This window comes from Sciurus carolinensis, chromosome 4 (genome assembly GCF_902686445.1).
Source record: "Sciurus carolinensis chromosome 4, mSciCar1.2, whole genome shotgun sequence".
Classification (NCBI taxonomy): Eukaryota; Metazoa; Chordata; class Mammalia; order Rodentia; family Sciuridae; genus Sciurus; species Sciurus carolinensis.
Window position 1 is genome coordinate 172,034,052 of NC_062216.1, and position 18,317 is coordinate 172,052,368.

Below are 18,317 nucleotides of genomic sequence, written 5' to 3' on the forward strand. Positions count from 1 at the left end.
AGATCGGGGTTTGTCTCATTTTCCAGGGAAGTGTGAACAGAAAAAAAATTTTTTTTCTCCTCCCAGGGCTCTGTTAAGAGCTTGCAGCGCTTAATTCAGTGTTAAATGGGTGTAATTTGGGAAACTCATGCATTATTTCTTAATTTCTCGAGGCGCGGCTGCGTGCATCTGTGAGGTCGGCTGCGGCGACAGATGGGCGGCCCTGAGCGCCGCCCCGCCCCGTAGGTGCTCCTTCATTCAGCCCAGGGAAGGCTTGGGACGGGCATTTGCATTGCAAGACTCTGCTGCTCCCCTGGACGGCCAGGGAGGGGGCGCCCGTGCTGTGGGGTGCTTTTTCTTGTCACATTGTACTCCAGGCGGGGGGCCTCAGCCGGGTGGGGCGTCCTATGCCCAACTTGCTGTGTGACCCTGATACCCCCACAGGCTGCCCTGGGCCTCTGTGCCCCCATCTGCACATGAAGACGTGCAGGAGCTTCACGCTCCCGCCCAGAGGCCACTGAGGGGCCCCAGGAGGCTGTGTCCCTGTCCCCCTGTCCCGCCCCCACACAGGCCAGGGAGAGCAGCTCCCAAGGACAGTACCAGTGCCTTTCTGGTACTTTCAGAGGCCCCACGTCCCCAAGTGGCTGGCCCTGGGTTGGGGGCAGGGCTGCAAGAGAGGGGCAGTCGAGACGCCCCAGGAAGGTGCCTGGCACATTCCCAACCTGGCCAGGGCTGAGAGCAAAAGGAGGGTAGCCTTGTCACAGCTGGGCCTGGCCAGGGCCAGGGGGACACTGGCCACCGGGTGGGGGCCGAACAGAGTTGGGACCTCCAGAGTCCCAGCCAGAGGAGGACTCTCCCACCAACCTCAAACAGGTGTGAGACCTGGCTGTGTCTAGGCAAGAAGCCACCTGGGGGCAAGACTGGGCGGCCGCAGGGTCCCTTCCGCTCCCCAGGGGATCACACGGGTGGCCAGGCCAAGGAGAACCCAAGGTCCAGGGAGGGAGGAAGGAGGGAAGGGAACGGGGGAGGAGGAGGTCAGACCCTCCCTGCCAGGCCCGTGAGTGACAGCAGCCCAATGTCCCCCCAGGAGGAGCAGGTCACTCTCCCCGCCCACTGGCTGCGAGTGTCCAGGACCACGCCTTAGAGACAGATGTGGAGGAAGGAGCCCCACTGTTTTTAGGAGTTGACTCTTGACTGAGTTACTTCTATAAGGAACAGCTGGGGAAAGCCACCCGGGGAACAGAGGCTCTCAGAGTCCGTTCTAGTCAGTGGAAATCTGTCACGTGACTCAACTGCGCAGAGGCCAGAGTCACAGAGGCTGAATTCATAGAGACAGTGCATCCCCAAGCAAGGAGGTGAAGTCTTTCCTCCAAGTGTAAGATGAGCCACACTCTGGGTCAGTTCAGAGGGAGAAGCACGAGTCCAGTAATGACTGGCAGTGAGTGTCCACAGCCCCTCCACCTCACCACGGTGCGGGCCCGGCTGCCAGCTATGGGTAGAGTGTGAAGGGTCCGGCTTCTCATCTGTGCCACAGAATCAGCAGCGCTGGGGTTCTGCCCTTGCTCTGCATGGCACCTGGCTCCTGGTGGCCTGCAGGTATCCGCTGCCCCGGGGCAATCCTGCTGGGGCGGGGGCGCAGCTGTGACCCTGTAAGCTAAGTCATCTATGGCAGACAGGACAGCTGAAGTGACCTGGTGTCCACAGGTCCCTGCCCGCTAGAGGCCCAAGGCCTGGGCAGCCCTCTCCCCTCCCCTATGTGTGCTGTTGGGGGGGGGGTCACTGAGGGTCTGGTCATTGTCCTAGAGAGCTGGAAGCAGACTCCCACTGCCCCGGCCAGCACAGGATCCCTACCTCAAGGCTGCCCAGCCCCAAACCTGGTCCCCTCCTGCCCACCTGCTCTCCAACCACCCCTCGGCCAGGCTGGGGGTCCCTGCTCCAGCTGGGCCATCTCCCCTGGCTGTCAGGCCTGCAGGGCCAGGAGGGCCACCCGCGCTGTGCCCTGAGGCTGGAGGCCACACGCCCTCTCTGTCTCTCCAGAGATGCTGCCCATCCTGCGGTCCCCCACTCCCCAACGCACCTCCCACCCTCTGTGGGAAAGGTGCTCGCCCTGCGCCCTGCACCCGACGGCCGGCCCCAGGCGTCCCACCTACTGGCTCCTACTGGCTCCTCGGGCCCCTTCCTCAACTGCTTCTTCCAGAACCTCCAGGGGCAGGCCCAGCGTCCTTGGCGGCAGGCAGGGCCCAGCTGAAGGACAGTGGAGGAGGGCGCGGATGGACGCTCCCCAGCTCTCCTCGGAGCAGGCCCGCCCACAGAGGTCGGAGCAGCCCGCCCACTCCAGCCCCTGCCGGGTGCAGCCGCCCAGTGAGCTCCAGACTGGGTGGTCCAGGTCAGCGACACAACACGCACAGGCCGCAAGCCACGCCGCTTCCCTCACCTGCCCTGCCAGTCAGTGCAGGGCCTCAGATGCCTGGGACAGAGCCCAAACCAGGGAGACCAGGGTATCGGTGACATCAAAGACACTGGAGAAGCCCCTGCCGGATGCTCTCAGCTTGAGCTCCAGGGCGCCAGAGCTGGAGAACTTTCTGGTCACCTCTTGCTCCACACCTCCAGCCAGGGGCTTCCCAGCCAGCTGCTGGGAAGAGGTGTCCTGTGCAGACACAGGCCGGGGCAGGACCCCACCTGGGCAAGCCCGACCGGCATGGGATTGCCCTGGGTTGACACCAAGGACCGAGTTATCCGGATCCAGGTTCTGAATAACATTTCCGACCAACCCCCACAACCTACCTGGAGATGGACTTCCCCAAAGGGTCCACTGGACCTTCCAATTCCTGGGCACATTTGGACAATGGGAATCAGGTGACGGAAGGAGGACCCAGCCATCAGTCTAGAACTGAATGGAGCTGAACTGGCCGGCTTACAAGTACAGTAACCACAGCCCAAGCAAGTCACAGGCCCTCAGTGACTAAAGGCAGCTGAGACAACCCCTGGTCCAGGCCTTCATTTTACATTCTAAGAAACTAAGGTCCAGAGAAGGTTCGCTGGCTGTCTGGGGTCACGCAGCCATGACTGCTAGGTGGGAACTTCCAGGGTTTTCCTGGTGTGACCTCATAGCAACCTTTGGTGGGGGGATGACTCTACAACTCTCTAACAGACGAGGAAACCGAGGCTCAGAGGAGTCCAGAGCCTTGCTTACAGTCACAAAGCTAAGGCCACCAGGGTCAGGGCCAGGCGCCTCTGCCATTCCTGGCCCAGGGCACTTTCTGCTCTCCTCATGCATATTTGGGCAGGAGCAGTCACTCAGACGGGGATCACAGGGCCCAGAGAGGCAGGGGAGACACACAGGCACACAGGCTCTCCCCACCGGCTGTACAACCCTTCCCACCCTCTATCCCCTCCTCAGTGGGCAGCACAGCCCTCAGGGCCACCGGGAAGGGACCAGCCTGGCCCACCAGCCCCTGGCAGCGCACTCTCAGGCATAACAGTTGGAGGCGGCGGGACGCGCTGGCTTTTTCTCCTCCTTTCTTTTTTCTCTGACTGAGTAACAAATACTAATACTAATAATGATAATAATAATTAGAATAAATATAACCTGAAGACGCTTGGGGTCTCGTTTCTATAGCAACTGCTGGAGCTAATGAGCTTCCGAGGCCGCCGCCGGGGCCACCCAACCCCGAGAGCGGGATCAATATTGATTCGGCCCGGGAGGCGGCGGTGGCTCCGCGGGGACCACGCGGCGGGCTGGGACCAAGGGGTACGCACTTGGGGGGCTTTTCCCGTCCCCCACGCCGCCCAGCCCGGACTCCTGGAACCTGCCAGGTCCGCAGCGTGAACCTGCCTGTCCCTGCCCGGCGCACACCGGACTCGGTCCTTGGACGCTGGTCCCCACCTCGGACGCGGATTCCGGTCCCGGCTGCCGCGTCCCAGCACGATGCGTCCCGCACTCTTCCTCCAACCCAGGCCCCTTCCTCTCTCTCCAGGGTTCAACGATCCCGACCTTGGCGAGCCCCGGGGCGGACCCCAACGCCAGGGCACCGGCTGCCCCGCACGGCTCCGGCTCCGGCACGCCGGCCCCTCTCCAGAGCCCTGGACCCCGGTGCACCTTACGCGCCTCGCCCGGAGCGCCCGCCCTCGCCCGCGCGGCTGGCGCACCCCCGCTCCCCACCGGGCCGCAGACCCCGCCCCCGCCGCCCCGCCCCGCCCCCGCCGCGACCCCCGCTCGGCGCGCCCCTCCCCCGCGCCGCCCCCGCTCACCTCGTGCCCGCCGCCGGCTCGCTCCTCGCTCCGCTGCCGGAGCCGGCGCCCGCGGGAGCCGCCTGCTGGGGCGCGGGGGCTGCCGACGCCCCGCCGTGCCCCCGCCGCCGCCGCCGCCGCCGCAACAGTTGTCCGGGCTCCGGGGGCCGCGGGGACTCGGGGCTCCGCGGCTCCGCGCCGCCGAACGCACGGCGCCCGCTCCTAGGCGCGCCCGACGCGGCGCGGCGCCCGGGCTCGGGCCGGGGCCGGGGCTCGGGCTGGGGGTCCCGCCGCCCGCCGCATCCCGCGCGCCCGCCCCGCGCGCCTACTCCGCGGCCCGCGCCGCCCCGCCGCCCGGCCGCCCCGAGCCCCGCGCCGCGCCCGCCGCCGCCGCCGCCGCCGCCGCCGCCGCGCTCATGCCGCCGGCCCGCGCCCGCCGCCGCCGCTGCCCGCTGCGCTCCCGCCGCGCCGCGCGCTCCGCGCCCTCTGCTGCCCCCTCGCCGAGCGCCGCCGGCCGCCCTCGCCGCCCGCCGCTCCTCGCCGCGCTCCCTCCGTCCCGGCTCCCTGGCGCCGCGCCCTCCGCTCTTCCCCTCCGCCCTGGTTTTCCCTGGATGTTTTCTTTCGCGACCGTCCCTTCCTTCCGGGCTCGTCCTCTCACTTTCCCCCCTCCTCCCTCTTACTCCTTCTTTGTTCGTTCCCGTCCTTCCTTCGCTCCTTCTCGCCTTTGTTCCTCCCTCTTTTCCTCCTTTCCCGGCCTCCCCTTCTTCCTCCTTTTTCTCCTCTTTGCCTCCCACCCGCCTCTGACTCCGGGTCCCCTGTCCCCACACGCTCACCTGCGCCTCCCCAGCTGCTCCCAGCCCTGGCCTCTGCAGGACGCCCTGCCCCTCTTGCCAGGTGGACAGACCCCTGCCCGGCCGCCCCTCTGCACTCTGCTCCAGGAGGGCCCCTCCCCCGTCACCTCCCTGCCAGACCCTGAGCCAGATGGTCAGTGTCAGGGTGGCGCTGGCACAGACAGGCAAAGAACCCCTCACGCCCAACAACACCCTCCTCCCAGGCTTCCCTGACTCTCCCCGGCCAGGCTGGGCTCTTGTCCTGTCCACCTCAGCTGACCCCCCATTTCATCCCTCTCCGGCAGGAAAGGGCGTGCTGGCTGCCTGGCCTCAAGCCAGTGCCCCTCAACTTCTCCACCTCCCTTGGTGCCTGCCCTGTGGCCTCTGGTCACAATGGTCTTGTCTGTCCACAGGGGGAGTGCCCAGGAGCTTGGTTTATCCCTAGTCGTTTTGGAGAGAGAGGTTTGTGTACCCTGGAGGGCAGGCCTGGAAGGGCCGTCCTACCTACAGTTAACTCCAGAGTCACCCACATAGCTGGGTCTGATTTGTTTTGAGGGACATGGTCCAACCTCACCAGGAGCTTGGCAACATTTTATTTTATATTCCTAACCACAGCACTGGGTGGTGTCCTTCCCACTTCATAGACAAGGCAACCTGAGCTCAGAGAGGTTAGGCTCCTACTCTGAGCCACACAGCTGGCAGGGGCAGAATCAGACTCCAGCCTAGATATGCCTGACCTCTGAGATACGACCCCTCACTCTACCTGGCTCCCAGGTGCCCTCGCCAGCACCTAGGAAGGGCGAGCCCAGGAGGGTGCAGCCCACTTTTGTGTGAACCAGTGTCAGCAAGTGCAGGCAACTCGGGAGCAGCAGGGGGTCTGGGTGGCCCTTCTCTTGCTATGTTCAGTGCTCCTTCCAGGGGCAGCGGGGCTCAGGGAGGCTTGGCTGGGTGCCAGGGTGCCCAGCCAGAGGGCAGAGTATTGCCAGGGCATATGCCCCCAGGTTTCCCCATCTGTCACAGCATCTGTGTCCTCCCCTTCTGGGGACAACCTGAGCAGTGAACCTGCTCCCAGGACAGGTGCAGGCCCTGACCAATGACCAGAGGGCCCTGGAGACTGAGATCAGGGCCACAGGGAGGTGGGGGAGGCAGTGTCCCAGCAGTCAGGTGCGCAGGGGTGGAGCAAGGTGGCTCTTTGTCCCTGATGGCCCTTGGCATGGCACAGAACCTTCCTGTCAGTTTTCTTTCCTAAGGAAAAAGTCAAAGCAGTGCCCCACCCTCAAAGTCCAAGGATGAGACAGGACAGGCAAAGCCCTTCACCCAGGGCCTGGCAGGCCGTCCCCAGAGGGGACTGTGACCATCCACCTATGACAGAGGCCTGAGGACCAGAGAGGTGAAGAAGCAGGTGGCGGTCTCAGTGCGCGCAGGGGCGGGTGAGTCTCAGGCCTGCTCTGGGGGCTGGTCCTGGAGCCTCGCTCCTGCAGGCAGAGCGGACACTCAGGAGGTGCACGGGTGGCTGGTGACAACAGGGTGCGCAGTCTTCTACGGCAGGGACACATGCGCCCCTCCCTCCCTGCGGCTGGCCTCCTGTGCAGCCACCTAGCACCCCAGAGATGGCCCCGTGGGCCCCTCACGGGCCGCCCTCCACGGTGCTCCCCTACCCTGCCCCTTGCTTTTCCCCAGCACGGTGTCCCCACAACAGAGAGACGGTCCACATCAGGCAGATTTGTGATAGCACAGAACAGAGCGCAGCGCTCAGTAGGTGCTCAGTCCCACCCAGGTCCCTTCTGTTCCTCCAGAGGCCAGGAGTGTGTGGGAATTGTGGGGGCTTTGGAACTGATGGAGTTGGATATGAATCTTGCCCTGGCCACTCACCAGCTGATTGGGGGGTGGGTTCCCTGTCCCAGCCTTGGACACTGGTGCCCCTGGCTGCTGTAACCAAGGACCCGGCCCTTGGCAGCTTAAGCGGACAGGTGTTTACCCTCTTACAATTCTGGAGACAAGGGGGCAATAACAAGTTCTGCCCTAGGGTATCTGCAGGGCCGAGTTGCCTTGGGGCGTGGAACAACCCTCCCTGCTCCTCCAGCTCCCAGTGGTGGCCGCAGTGTCCTTGGCTAGTGGCCCCATCCCTGCAGTCTTCCAGGCCTGAGTCTCCACACCCGCTCTGCTTCTCTCCGTGGCTTCCCCGGTCCAGGCCCCCTGCCCCACTCAGGAGGGTCCACGTGATCACCAGGGCCACCCAGAGACCCCAGATGAGCTCCCATCTCCGCGTCCTCAACCCAGTCCCGGTGGCGAAGGGCCTTTCCCTTCTTGCCAAGTAAGACAGCACCCAGGGGCCGGGCCGAGCCGGGCTCTTTGGGCTCGGGAGCACTTCCCAGCTCCCCGAGTGCGCCTGCCGGAGCCCAGACGCGCACAGACCCTGCGCCGGAGCGGGGCCGGGAGGCCCCCTCCGCGCCCTTCCCGAGCACCTGCGGCGGGTGGGGCGCCCGAGCCCCGCGCCCCGCCCCGCGCCCGTCCTTATTTACTATCCGGCCTGGGCGGCCGGCTCCCCCGCAGCCGCGGCTCGGGGCGGGCGCCCGATGACTCACGCTGTCTCCCGGGAGCGCAGCCCTTTCAAAGGGCTGGCTGGGGAGGAAGCTAAATTTAAAGCAGGCTTCCCGAGAAGATCACCTGCCACGTCAAAGTCGCTGCCGTTTAATTACAAGTTGGGTCCCGGGCGGGCCACCTCGTCCGCCAGGCCCCGCCCCGAGGGGAGGGCTCGGAGGCCGTGACCGCGCGGGGGCAGGGGACGCGCCGCCCGGCCTCCCCACCCGCCCGCCTGCCCTGGGGAGCGGCCCCGCCTCCCAGGGCCCTCCAGGCCTCCCTCCTCCTCCGGGTCTTGGGGTTTCAACCCCAACCAGGTCCAAGGCCCGAATTCGAGATAAAAGGCCAGGGCCCGAGGGATTAGCGCCCCTGGCTGGCGGGGAGTGAGGCCTGCGCCCTGCTCAGGTTGCCCAGGGGCTCTGCCGGGAAGTGGGACGGCGGGTTCCTTACTGATCCAAGGGGGATGAAGGACCTCGCTGGAGGGAGGGGGAGGGGCCCGGAGGGTCGAGGTCACAGGGGAGGAGATGGAAGCCGAGGCAGGGCCGCTTGGACCCTCCATTCTTGTGCCTTTGTCTGCAGGGGGCCAGCTGCCCCCGCAGCTCCCCTCTCCCAAGTGACCACAGGAACCATGGTGGCCCAGCCTGCTTCCCGGCGTCTGGAGGCAGAGCGGCCAGGGTCTGCATACTGAGCGAGGTTTGCGGCGCCTGAGCCCAGGCTGCTCTGCGCCCAGGGTCCTCCCCTCCGAGCGTCTGTGAGTCGTGGGCGGTGTGTACCTGCAGGCGGGCTGAGGTCAGCCACATCACAGGTGCTCCGTGTGCAGATGCCCGCTGTCCCAGAGGTCTGTGAGTCCAGGTGCAGGGAGCTGGGCCCAGGTCCAGGGAGCTCCCCAGGCCAGATGCACACACGGGCCGGAGCTGGAGACCATACTCTCAGCACAGAGTTCCACGCAGCCTTGGGCTCACCGCCCTGCTCCAGGGCGGGCCTCCCTCCTGGCCACACATGTGGCACAGGTTCCCTCCTCTGGCCCTGGCAGGAGGCCAGGCAGGGTCACTCACAGCCTCAGAGTGGCAGGCAAGGTGTGTGACCCGGCAGCCTTGCCCAGGGCGACCCCCGAGTCGAGGCTGCAGGGTGAAAGGGAGCCTGCGGTTGAGTCCAGGGCACCGAGCAGCTGACCTTGGGACGAGGAGGTGGTCAGGCGCCCTGGCCAATCACACGAGCCCTTTGAAAGCAGAGCGTCCCCAGTGGGTAGCTGATGTCCAAGAGGCCCAGAGTGGGAGAAGCGGCCGGTGCAGGACAGGGAGACGAGGCGGGGGCTGCTGTCCAGCACGCCACCGCCAGGCCTGGTTCTGTCCACGCTGCACCAGAGTGACCTGGGAAGCAGTTTCTTCCCCAGCCCCCAGGAAGGGTCCTGCCTGAGGACATGCCACCTTCAGCCTGTGAGACCTCAGCCGAGGGGCTGCTGTGTCCTCTGGCTTCAGCAGAGACCCTGCTGGGGCCAGCATAGTGACCTGGCCACCGCTCTGCTTCAGACCTCCCAGGGCCACGCCCCAGGAGGAAGCCCAGGGTTCTTCCAGGCCACCACGCAGGGAAGAAGAGACACGGGACCCTGCAGACGGGAGTGGGCAGCAAGGGCCTGCCACCTGCGTGGGCAGCAAAGCTTCAGAGGCAAGCCCGGACCCCAGGGTGCCCCGGGGCCCTCAGGCTTAGGACCCTGAGCTGCCCCTAGTCGGCTCACCTGGGAGCGTGCCAGGGGGACCAGGGAGGGGCAGCGCTGGCCGTGGCCTCCCAGCCTGTCTCCTGCGTGCACCGCGACCTGAGGGGGCCCGCTCGGCAGCGCCAGGCTCCGCTCACAGGGACCTCAGCTAGGTCCCACAGAGAGCCCATGGGGTGTCACATCCTGTCCTTACGTCACCCTGGGGACTGAGGATAGAGGTGACATTGAAGGTGGAGGCCCTGACTTCAAGGCCGTCCTGAGCAGAGGAGCACTTGGACCTCCGCAGCCTCGTGTTCTGTCAACCTCCGCGGCAGAGAGCCCCTGTCCAGCTGGACGCGAGCGCCCGCCTGGACCTGGGGGGCACCGGGCTGAAGGGTGGACGGCAAGGCCGCCCCCAGCCCTGCCACCCTGCAGCCCTGCGTCTGAGCCGGCAGCTGGCGGCTGCACCCCACGCGAGTCCAGACCGGAGCAGGGTTGGGGCAGTGGTCATCTGAGCCAGGTCCCTGCAGCGGCTGGTTTCCACAGAGCCCGGCACTCCCTGGTGACCCGGGGTGATGGCAATGACAACAGCAACCGTGGTCACCGCTCTGGATCACCCGCTCCTGCAGGTGTCTCTGGCTCACCAAATGCCCTGCACAGCCACCACATCTCCCAGAAAGGCCCGAGTAGAGGCAGGGCCGTGCCTTCCTCTTGGAGCTGCAGGAGGGGGCCCAGAGAGGTTGTGTAATGGCCAAAGGCCACACAGCTCATGAGAGGCTGGACTGGGGCCTCTCTGCTGGAGCTCCTCCCACAGCCACCACAGTGCCTTCCCAGAAGCCTCTCTGGGGGCCTGGGGTAGGGACATGGCTCTGGAGACCAGTCATTTCACTTCTCCCAGGGCAGAACCAGGCAGGCCAGGCCAGAGCAGGGGTCTCGACTGAAGCTGCCTGCCCGGAGGCTGGTCACTAACTGGCTCAGGATGGAGACTTGCCTCTCCCTCCTGGCCAGGCACAGAGTGTTGGCTCAGTGGTGCCTGTTAGTTAGCCTCACTGGTGCCCAGTGCCCCGTGGCACCTCTCAGATGGCCTCCAGAGTCCTCAGCCACCCCAGAAGTCACTCCTGTGCATTCCATTGGTCCCCAAAGGCTGCGTGACTCGCCCAGGGTAAGTGGCAGAGCTGGGATTCGAACTTGGGTCTGTCCCGACCCCCAGGCCGGCTCGGCTTAGAGGCAGCAAGGGTGTCTGGCTCTCCCTCCAGGCCACTCCCAGATGCAGCAGGCTGGGCCTCGCTGCTCGCGTTGGGTGGGCCGGACGTCGGGAGGCAGGTTATCCAAGGCTCAGAGCTCGGTCCCTGGGCGCAGGCCGGAATCCCAGGCCCCTTGATTCTGCCGAGTGGCCTTTCCCGATGGTGCAGATTGTTTGGCTTGGCCTCGGAGCAGCCTTCCTTAGTAAAACCTGTGTTTCCATGGAGCCCAGGAAAGGAGGACCTCTGGCTGAGGCTCAGCCTTCGGAATTCCATTCTGGCGAGGCTCCCAGAGGGGAGGATGGCCGTGGGCTGGGCAGCAGGGCCAAGCTGCAGCCCTGGCCAGGTGGCCCCTGCCTGTGTGGCCATCTCCCAATTGCAGCCAGGCCACTGGTCAACGTCTGTGGTGAGTCAGAACCTCTGCAGGGCTGCTCCAGGGCCTGACGGGAGCGGTGGGGTCAGAGGGCTGACACAGGGTGTGCCCGTGGCCTGGGCCTAGGACGCCCGCAAGCCCTGTCTGAGGGCTCTCCTAGATGACCAGGGCCAGCCAAGTCCTGTTTCCTTTGGAAGAGAGGAGAGAAAAGCCTGAGTTGCAGACTCTTGAACTGTGCCCGGCCGGGGCTCTGCAAACACTGCCTCACCAGCCCCACCAGTCTGCCACCAGCAAGGCATTATTTTTATACCATTTCAGCTAAGGATAGGGAGAATCAGAGAGGTTGAGTGCCTTGCCTGAGGTCACACAGCTGGCAACTGGAGAACGCGGCCTTTGCTGTGTTTGACTTCCAAGTTCAGAACGGCTCACGCAGCGTGGTTTCCTCCAGGGGAGGAAGCCTGGTACCTCGGCAGGGGCATCACAGTGTGCCTGTCTCTCTAGACCCCTGCCCAGTGCTGGGGCCAGGCCGGCAGAGAGGACGGCGGCCTCCTGCCCCAGAGCACTGTGGGAATGTCCTGCGCACCCCCCGCTGAGGCGCAGCCCAGAACCCTGCCCTGCCAGTGACGCGCCAAGAGCAGTGCCCAGCCCAACTCAGCCAAGGAAGCAGGATCGGGAGGCCAGGGCCTGGCCAGGGTCACCCTGCGAGTGAGGCCTCCCCGCCGACCTCTTGTCCCCTTGTAGTGACAGGTACCACCGCTGCAGACGCTTGGCTCCCCCGAGCCTCAGTCCCCTCCTTGAAAAGGGTCCAGCGGTGCCTCTTCAGGGCCCCGTGATGACCGTCAGCAGAGGCCACTCTCTCAGTGCCTCAGGTCAGAGCCGGGGCAGAGGGGGAGTCTGCATAGCTGTCCCCACCTGGCCTGGGCCTCCAGTGAGGCTGAGGTGTTTCTCGCGTCACGTGACAGCCTCGAGCTCTCAGGCACCAGGTGCTGCTTAACCACAGGGCCTGTGCAGAGAGGTGCTGAGAGGGGCGGTGGCGGGCAGCCATGTTGCAGGCGGATGTCAGAGCGACCCAGGAGCTCCAGGCCCAGCTCTGCACGGCCAGGCTGGTGTGCCCACCCTGCACGGTGCTCCAAGGGCCATGGTCAGGAACACCTGGCAACCCCGAGTCCAGCAGAGGAACCAGCGGGAGGCCGAGAGCCAGGCTGGGCGAGGCTGCGCCGTGCGCGCAGGGCGGCTCCACGGCAGCTCCCGGGGCCAGGACAGGGCCAGCGCAGCTGCCTGTTGTCCCACCCAGCGTGAGGCCCCGCCACATGCCCGCAGCACCGTGGCCAGGAACATACCAGCCGCGACATTAGAGGCTTGGCGTCCCAGCTCCCTCGCGGTCCCCTGGGACTGGCCTGGTAGGTGGCCCGGTGTCCGTGTGGTCTGACTGCAGCTGCTGTCCAAGCGCTGGCTGGCTCTGCAAGGTGCCCTCGAACTGGTGACCATTGTCACCACCACACCCACTTCCCAGGGGAGCAAGGCTGGGAGTGGCTTGCGGGGCCGTCAGTAAAGTGAGGTCCCCACTCCTCCCCAATGAGGGGACCCTGAACCAGCGTGGGGACCCCAGGGAAAGGCGGGCAGAGGAGTGGGGCAGATGCGCTGGCGGCCGCTGGGCCTCCCGGGCTCTGGGGCTGGAGGAGGAGGGGTGGCGGGAGGGGACTCGCCCATACGGGGCTCAGACCTGCCCAGAGGGCAGAGCGGCTCTTCCACCAAGCCCCCCGGCTCCCCCGACCTTCCTCTTGGCACCCACGGGTGCCCCTTGGTCCCCCCTCCCAGCTCCTGCCTGGACCTGTGCAGAGCCAGCCCCGCCTGCCTGCAGGGTTGAGGCCGCCCGGCCGTCCGTCTGCTCCCGCCGCCCAGGCAGCCCAGCCTCTCGGCTGTGGTGAAGGGCCGGCCGTGGGCCCCCACCCAGCGCTGCGTGTTCAAGGCCTGGACGCTCCGGCGCCGTCCTGTCCTTGGCCACCCACTCAGGTCTCCTCTTTCTGGAGGCCGTCCGAGCTCCCATCCAGGTCCCTGCTTCCCCTGGGCTCCTGCCCACCCAGCCCTGGTCATGCGCCCTCTGCCAGGAGCTCCCGGGACCAGGCTGCTCCTGACGTGGCAGGGCGGTCCCAGTGTCCCCCGCAGGCGCAGCCCGGGGCTTGGCAGTGCGTGCCTGCCGGCCCGGGGGTGGGACAGGGACCCTGGCCACCCCTGCAGGCTCCCTGGGACGCGGGCACCGGTGCTCCATTAGTGAACACGTTTGTTTGGCACTCGCCTCACCTGCAGAGCGTCCCCAGCTTTAATGAGTCCTCCCCGCCGAGTGAAGCCGCTCCTCCCACGGCAGGTGACGTGTGTGGAGTCACCTGCCGGAGGCGGGGAGGGACCACTCCAGCTGTGAGGAGGCGCCTCGTCCACCCGGCCTCCCACCCCTGGGCCCGCCGGTGCCCGTGAGGCTTCAACACGGGGCTTTGGTCCACCACGTTAGAGCTGGGCACAAGTCACTGCCCCTGCTGGAGGCCCTGTCACTGGACAATAGCAAGATGGCTTATGCAGAGGGAGCAGAGCCCTGGGCAGCGCTGGAGCCTGTGGGTTCCTGCACGCTGGTGAACTGGGCCGGGAGGGGCCATGGCTCCGTGTCCGACACAGGGAGCCCTTGCACCAGGTGCAGCTTGCACACCTTTGCATCCTGGGAGATGGTGGAGGATGGGGAGGCCAGGAGGTGCTTCGGGTGCCGGGTAGGCGGGCGGGTGGGTGGAGGGATGATGATGGATGGATGGATGGATGGGCAGGTGGGTGGGCAGGTGGGTGGGTGGGTGGGAAGGTGGGTGGAGGGATGGATGATGGATGGGTAGATGATGGACGGATGGCTGGGTGGGTGGGTAGATGGGCAGGTAAGTGGGTGGATGGGTGGGTGAATGGGTGGGTGGGTGAATGATGGATGGATGGATGAGTGGGCAGGTGGGTGGGCAGGTGGGTGGGCGGGTGGATGGGTAGGTGGGTGGATGGGCGGGTGGGTGGATGATGGATGGGTAGTTGATGGATGGATGGCTGGGTGGGTGGGTGGGTGGACAGGCAGGCGGGTGGGAGGCAGCTGCGGGGAGGGATGCGTGAAGGGTTGAGCTGTGGCCCCATGGACGGCGGGTGAGCGGGGTGCGTGTGTGGCTGGAGGGCTGCAGGGTGGTGGTGGGTGGTGACCTGCCCCCCTGCTCTTCCTGGGGGCAGCAGCACTGTTCCTCGCGTTCCGTGCAAACCATGTGACTGCAGGAGGGACCGGTGGGTGCTGGCCTGACGTGCAGTGGCCCGTGTCTGTGCCCGTGTCCTGGCTCCCGCGCCGCCCTGTGGGCCTGCCTGCCTCGCAGTCGCGGTTCAAGGGACGGCCAGAAGAGCCTCGGCGTGCTCAGGACAGACCCGGCTGTGCTCCCGATAATTTCCCTCTGCCCTGTTGGAACCTGGGCGTGGAGCCCGCAGTGGCGCAGGCCCGGGGCGTCCATCCAGGTGCTGCATGCTGACCCGGAGCCTTAGCCCGAGCAGCCCGTCTCCTGCTGGTCCAGGGAGGCGGGCAGTCAGGGCTGCAGGAGAGACGGCTGGAGGGCGAGGGCCGGTCGGGGGTCAGGCGGAGGGTGTGGAGCTGGCGGGAGGAGCCTGGGCACCTGCCTGTGTCCCCACCACGGGGACGGGCCTCTCTGTCCCCTAGACACCCAGCTCAGGGAGCGGGCTGGCCCCTGGTGCTGGCCCTGAGGCCCCTCAGAGCTCCAGGTATCCCCACCCCACCCGGGTCCCCGCCGCCTCTTACTGGATTCCGTCCCTGACCTTCCTTAGCCTTCCAGGCCCCTCGATGACCACTGCCCGGTAGCCCAAGGCGTCGTCCAAAGCAGTCCTTGCCTGTCCTCCTCTGGCCCCAACCTTGGGTCTGCTCAGTGTCCCTCCTCCAGGTCAAAGCCTCTGGGTCCCTCCCAGCAGCTTCTCTCAGACCCAGGCGGTGACCCTGCGGTGCCTCTGCCGGGGAGCCAGCCTGGCCCCTGCCCGGCCCGGGGGGACTGAGGCCTCCTGCAGCTGCCACCGGGGTCAGTGCCCCTGCCCCACTGCCCCACCAGCCTCGCTCCCGTGAAGAGGGTCAGGAGGGACGGTCCTCCCGGGGCCACCCGTGGGCTCACCGAGGCTGTGTGCCCGGCTCTGAGCCCGAGGCTCTCCGCGGGTTGATCCCTCCTCCAGCGTGTACGCAGCCCTTCCTGCGCGCCAGGCAGTGGCCGGAGTGCTGGACGCGTCGGGGGCAGAGGCACCGCTGGGCCTGGCTCAGGTGCCTACCAGAGAACGGTGACCAAGTGCCGCGTGCCTGTGCAAATGACAGCCGACGGGACAGGCGGCAGGGCCTCCGGGGCTGCTTGCCGCCTCCTCTCACCCCGGCCCCCTGCTGGCCCTCAGACCCGCAGCCAGGCCCACCGTCCGCTGGCCCGAATCTGTGACTTCCCTCTTGGGGACAGGCGGGTGACCTTGCTCCTCCATGCCTGGCCCCCGAGGAGCTAAGAATAGCCTGAGAAGCCGAGCTTCCCGCTGCCCCTGCCCCACTTGGCGTGGCCAGCTGCTCCGGGCGTCCTGGGGCGGCTGCCCTCTGCCAGCTGTTTGAGGCAGGAGAGAGCAGAAGGCGCACAGCTCCGTCTTCAGATGTGCTGAGCCAGCTCTGCTGCCCCTGAGGCCCCTGCAGGGTGGGAGGTGACCGGCCCAGCCACCTGCCAGTGGGTGACCTTCAGTCTGCCTCCCAGGCCTGCTCTGCCCGGCACTCTGGTCCTGTCCTGAGGGGTCTGAGGGGCCCTGCCTCGTCCTCCAGCTTGGCGCCCTCCCGCTGAGGCTCCTGCCTCCGTGTGCCCAGGCTGGAGTCTCTGACAGCCCAGAGCTGCTGCAGAGCCTGCCGGCCGGGGACAATCCCAGGTCAGCTGGGCTTCCTGACCACTGGGGAGTCCCTGGACCTCTCCCAGCAAGTCCCTGCTGGGGACATGGTGCCGTGGGGAGTCCTGCTGCCCACAACTCGGATCAGGCGGCAACCCCGCTGCTGCCTGGGTGTCCTGGACGGCAGCGCCCACCCCACTCGGCTGCGCCGGGGATCAACCTCAGGCCTAGGCAGCACTCTGCCACCGAGCCTCACCCCCAGGCTGATGACCACCTCTTAATTTATTTGGGGGTATCTGGGGTGGAACCGGGGGTGCTCGGCCACTGAGCCGCATCCCCAGCCCTTTTGATTTTTTATTCTGAGTCAGGGTCTCACTAAGTTGCTGAGGCTGGCCTCATACTCGCCATCCTCCTGCCTCAGCCTCCGAGCCCTGGGGATTACAGGCGAGCACCCGCGGCTGTCTGATTGCTGCCTGGTAGAGGAGGCATCTGAGGCTCGGGGAGTCAGGAGACCAGCCACAACCGCCGGCGGCTCGGGAGGACCCCAGCCTCACTCATCACTGGGGCCTGTCACTTGTGGGCGGCACCAGACAGGGGTCTGGGCTTGCTCCCTGTCCTGCACAGGCCTGGGAGGGGGCTGCCCAGCCTGCTTCCCCAAGCGTGCCCAGGTCCCGCCAGCTCCCGGCGGGCTCAGCAGGAGAGTGCGTGGGCATCGGCTGCTGGGCGTCACAGGCAGGTGGCGGGAGGGAGCCCTCAGGTCGCATTGTAGCCACTGACCCTTCTTCCTCTCTCCTGCCTCTCTGGGCTGCCCGGGACCCATCTGCATCCCGAGTGCAAGCCCCTGTCACCTGCTGCCTGAGTGGGGACTCTGCCTCCCGTCCCCACCCCAGCCATCCGGCCAGATGCCTCCCTGGGTCCCACCAGGCTGACAGTTGTCCTGGCAAAGGTGCCTACGTAAGGCCTGGCTTTGAACTCCAGCTCTGCTTCCCGCTTACTGTGTGACCTGAGGCAAGCGAGTGCACCTCTCTGAGCGAGTTTCCCAGCAGAGCTGCTGGAGGGGTGCTGGCGTGTGGTCAGGAGACGCTGCTGCCCTGCCTTTGCCCTCGAGACCGGTTCCCCTCCTGAGCTGACGCTTAGAACAGCCTCCGCCAACAGGCTCCAGCGCCTCCGCCCAGAACCGCGACCCGGTGTCGCAGCTGCGGTGACTCGGGTCGTGGCCAGGAGGCCGGCTCTGCGCCCGCTCGCGGTCTGTGCGGGTCTGGGCGCGAGGGTTCTCAGCTTCTTTTGGATCCTCCCAGTGGCCTGTGATCCCCAGGGCTCCGGGGGTGACCAGGGCCCAGACCAGGAGACCAGAAAGCCCGACTTCCGGCACAGCGGATTGGCTTCCTGGAGGAGGGCGTCTGTCCGGCTGGGGTTGGCGGCGAGGGGACGTTGGCCGCTGGCACCCCTTCCGGAGTGGACGCAGGGGTGGCTGTCCTCACAAGTCCCCACGCCGGTCCTGGCCCTGACAGGGACGCGAGTCGAGGGAGAGGGGCCACGCCCTGCACCCGGCCAGCTCCCGCCTCCTCTTTCTGGAAGCTTCCAGCCTGGCTCGCCTCCGTCCAGGCTTTTCTGAAGGGCCAGCTCCTCCCAGGCCTGGCGCCCCTGCGCTGTCCCCTCTTGGTCTTGACTGTGGTGCCTCCGCCCGGCGCCCCTGCCACTGTGCCCCCTCTGGAGTTTTGGTGACGCTGGGCCTGTTGCGTCCCCGGGCCTGGCACACAGCAGGCCCAGTGAAGCTCCGCTGGGAGAATGGACAGCCCGAGCGGCCGGCTTCGGCTGTATGAGGCTCCGCGCTGCAGCCGGTGGGGTCTCCGCTTCTAGCAGCCTCTCTCTCCCTCTCTCCCCGTTTCCTCGCTTCTGGGATTTTCTCCGTGGCTCGTCCTGTGGTGGCCCGATGTCTTACATAAAGGGACGCCGGTGACAGAAATCCCAGGGCTTTGTTCTTACCGGCTCGGGAGCCAGGCCTGGTGTGTGGGGCAGGGGACAGCCTGGACCTTACGCTTCTCCTGGCCCCAGGTGGGGAGGTGGGGGAAGCAGCCTAGGAGACTGGCCCTGGCGGGGGTGCACAGGTGGCCCACGGGTCTCAGGTCTCCTTCCCCAGCCTCTCCCAGCCCCGCCTGCATCCAGCCCTGCAGTGTCCATGCCTCTCCCAGGTCATCCCAAACACACTCCTGCCCCAGGACCTTGGCACGGCTGTTCTCCCGACGGTCCTGCTGTCCCCAGGTATCCCTGAGTGTCCTCTTCACGTCCCTGCTGAGGAGGCTCCTCTGACCTTCGCCTCGACGCTCCCGCCCCTTCTCCGCTCCCCTCTCCCAGGCCTTTGGTTCCAGCAGGTTATACAGGCTGGATCCGGTTCTCTAGAAGAGGCTGTGGGACGGGGTCCAACCTGGGTGGGATGGAGACTCCGGGCAGGGACACCAGGTTCTGGTTTGGGGAGTGGGTTGGGA

The 18,317-nt window shown here is 66.4% G+C and overlaps 1 protein-coding gene across 4 annotated transcripts in view; it reads right to left on the minus strand.

Annotated features, from left to right (window-relative positions):
* Shisal1 (shisa like 1) overlaps window positions 1-18,317 on the minus strand; it is a 109,372-nt gene that overhangs the window by 54,253 nt on the left and 36,802 nt on the right. For 2 of the 4 annotated variants that reach the window (XM_047551220.1, XM_047551223.1), the window contains exon 1: window positions 4,231-4,507. The exons of 1 other annotated variant lie outside the window; for it this stretch is intronic. The gene's annotated coding sequence lies outside the window, so the exon portion shown is untranslated. Of the gene's footprint in view, window positions 1-4,230; window positions 4,508-8,392; window positions 8,707-18,317 lie in introns of those variants that run through there. One more of the 4 variants, XM_047551211.1, reaches the window with a different exon arrangement.